General features: G+C 54.3%; 1 protein-coding gene across 3 annotated transcripts in view; it reads left to right on the top strand.

Annotated features, from left to right (window-relative positions):
- The window catches only part of LOC138168149 (zinc finger protein 879-like), a 33,463-nt gene that overhangs the window by 14,440 nt on the left and 15,730 nt on the right, over window positions 1-3,293 (top strand). Inside the window, exon 1 of one of the 3 annotated variants that reach the window (XM_069097188.1) lies at window positions 383-2,379. The exons of the other annotated variants lie outside the window; for them this stretch is intronic. The gene's annotated coding sequence lies outside the window, so the exon portion shown is untranslated. Of the gene's footprint in view, window positions 1-382; window positions 2,380-3,293 lie in introns of those variants that run through there. 3 annotated transcript variants of the gene reach the window in all.

Raw genomic sequence — 3,293 nt, 5'->3', positions numbered from 1 at the left:
CAGTCTCCGCGGTCATTCGGAGGGTCCTGGTGCATTGGCCAGTCTCCTCGGTCATTTAGAGGGCCCTGTGATTTTCTGACCATGGAGGGTGTGCACCCAGCTGCCACCCTGGCAATCCTGTCTGTGCATCTCCTTATGGCTTGACTTTCCACCCCTGCCCTTAGAGTTCCAAACTGCAGACCAGGGTGGGAGCGGGGCAGGCAGAGGGAGAAGGGTTCTTCTAGAATCATGATTTGGGGAGGTTTTAAATCACTCAGCCATATTTTGTTTTGTGCTTTACAGTTCTACTGTTCTCCTTGGAACAAAAGCCAAACAAGATGAAATACATAGCTCTGTCTTTTTTTTTTTTTTTTTTTGTCATGAGTTATCATCCCATTCACAATGAACAGTGATCATGTCTCTTCTCCTGCCCACCTGTTTTTCTTCCCCAACATGGCTAAACTGAAACACTTTTTTGGGGTTTTCCTTAACTTTTTTTTTGCTTTTTTGGGGGGAAGTTGGGGTTAAGTGACTTGCCCAAAGTCACACAGCTAGTAAGTGTGTTAAGTGTCTGAGGCTGGATTTGAACTCGGGATCTTTTGACTCCAGGGCCAGTGCTCTAGTCACCAAGTCACTTAGCCGACCCTTTCCTTAACTTTTAAAGCAGCTTCAGCTCACTTTGAGCTTCAGTTCTCCAGACATTCTTCTTGCAGGAGCACAGCTTCTGTAGTGCTCATTCTGGGCTGACTCGCTTCACTCCCACTTACATTGGTGGACCAGTTCCCCAGAAGGTGGTTAACTACTTGTTCCTTCAGGGTTCCAGAGGTAACTCTGGGGAAGGGGAGGGTGTTTCTAGTTCTATTGCTCATGAGCTGCACCCCCCCCCCCCCATGTTCCTCACTGATTAGCAACCTACCATATATAAGTACCTTGTCATTAGGGGGATTTACTAAGCAGGTGTAATATAAACAGTTGGTACAAAACCCCCTCTCCTGTAAGTCCATACAGAATCTAGAGGAAAGTGGGTTCACTCTTGAAGAGAACATAAGGCTCTGGTTTCTGGAATTCCCCTTTGGTGTTTATAGCTCGAGGAGGGTTGGACTCTGAAGATAGGTGTCCTTTTTTGGCATCCTTGGCCCTCTCCAAAGTTACTAGTCATCTGTTTGTGGGTGTGGTTTATCCTTCAGTCTCTCCATGACATCAGGTAAAGGATGACATGACTTGCTGCTGACTTTGATTTGAGGGAGGGAGGGCTGTGCAAAGTCAGGAGCCTCACCTTCTCCTCCGGAGCTATCTGGGTCCAGTGGCCAGATACTCATCAGGATGAATGAAGATAGCCCAGCCAATCAGCTGCTAATTACTGAATCTAATGGCATTTTCTTAAATCCCATCCTGACTTCTCTTCAGTCTTCCACGATCAGTTATTCCCCTTTCTCTTCTCTTTTCCCTCTATATCTGTGTTTATCAGCTCCCACAAATTCAATTATCATCACTATTCTGATGATTCTCAAATCTACTTATACAGCCCTAAATTGTCTGCCGATCTCCAAGATCTCCAATCTCGCATCTCCAATTGCCAACTAGAGAATGGGTGAATTCAGCTTTCTCAGGAGACGGAGACCTGGGGTTTTAGGAGAGGGCAGTGGTACAGATCTCCTGGACCAAGCAGGGGCAGCTGCTGGTCTAGTGAATAGATCACTGCTGCTCAGACACTTAACAAGCCGTGGGGTGTGATCCAGGCAAGTCACTAAACCCTGTCTGCCTCAGTTTCTCCAACTGTAAAATGGGGATCATAGGGTTGTGAAGATCAAATAAGAATATTTTTATTGAGATGACATTTGCCAAACTCTTAGCACAATGTCTGTCACACGGTGGTATCTTTGTAAACACTTATTCACTTCCCTTTTCCCTGGGTAAGCGCAAGCCAGTGGGGTGGGCAAGGCCCATCAGAGAGAGGGTAAATCCAGCGTTCTGAGTTCGGGAGGGTTGGGGGAACGCCCTGCACCCTTAGGAAGCCCAAGCCTGTAGTGAATCCCCTCCCCTCCCCCCAAGACCCCCTGTCCCCACCAGCATTTGCTCCCACCGGCCAAGGTGAATCAAGCCAGACTGGGACCAAGGCAGCCAGCTGCGTTCGTGCGAAGGGAACAGTCTGGGTCCAGCCAGGGGCTGCAGTTCACACTGTGGGCGTTCCAGGGGAGTCTCAGCAGCCAGACTACACTTCCCAGAATCCCCACGCACACTCACGCGCATCACTGCCTGGCTGTTGGTTTCGCCGGGACGCCTGCGGGGCTCTGCGCTTCCTGGGAATCGTAGTTCGGAAGCTCACGGCGCGCAGGCGCAGTTCCTCGTGGGGCCCGGCGGGTCGGCTCTTTGTTCGTGGGCCGGTTTGGCCACACACAGGTGAGGGAGTGCTGGTGGATGTCAGTCCGAGAGGGAAGCACACGTCCCCCGGGGCAGGGTGATCGTGGGCGGGACGTCCGTGGGGCGCCCAGAGTGGGTGTCTACAAAGTAGGAGAGAGGGGTGGGGCGGGAATTGGTGTGGGCGTGCCTGTGTGGGCGTGGCAGTGCGTGGGTGGGGCGGGGGTGGGTGTGCGTGGGCAGGGGCTGGCGAGAAGGTGCGTGCCTGCCTGCGGGCATCCTATGGAGGGGCTGGGCTCTGGGCCTTAAAGTGGGTGACGTGGCCCCCAGTGCCCGGCCCACCCCGCTGTGGCTGGTCCCCCCGCACCTCCCACTCCACAACCTTGCGTGGCTGACCCGGCGTGGGGGGCCCTCCTGTGGCTGGCGAGACCCCTACGTGGCTCCCCCTCCCCCGCGGCTCCCCCTCTCCCCCCGCGGTGGTTGGCTTAACACAGGAGAAGCGAATTCGTTGTATCCCTTTACAAAGTAACCTCTTACACAGAGCTACGTTGTATCCCTCCCTCCAGATTTTCTCAAACCCTGGTCCCTCCTGCCTGTGGGGAGAGGAGAGAGGAGGGGGAGCTACTGTGGGGTCCATTGATGTGCCAGCCCTAGAGAGCGGCTGGCCTGAGTCCATCCGCCGTTTGGGGGAGCTTGGTAGGGAAGCTGAGGGAACCTGGCGAAGGGGTGCATTTTTCACACCAGAGTCTGATTTTGGAGAGGAATGCTGTGGGGAGGGTAGAGTTCGAGGTGGCCTGGGGGAAGATGCTGAGGGGTTGGCCTGCCTGAGCAAGGCTAGGTCTGTCTGGGGAGGAGGCAGGAAGGAGGCTACAGGAGGGAGGGGGCTCTTGGAGAGAGACTTCAAGCAGACTCCCCCCCCCCCCCCCCCCCCCCCCCCCCCCCCCCCCCCCCCCCCC

This window comes from Petaurus breviceps, unplaced genomic scaffold (genome assembly GCF_028583685.1).
Source record: "Petaurus breviceps papuanus isolate PSGF00001 unplaced genomic scaffold, PetGlider_PUasm1.0 355, whole genome shotgun sequence".
Lineage (NCBI taxonomy): Eukaryota > Metazoa > Chordata > Mammalia > Diprotodontia > Petauridae > Petaurus > Petaurus breviceps.
Note: the sequence above shows the minus strand (reverse complement) of the source record. Positions and strands in the feature narration are given on the sequence as shown.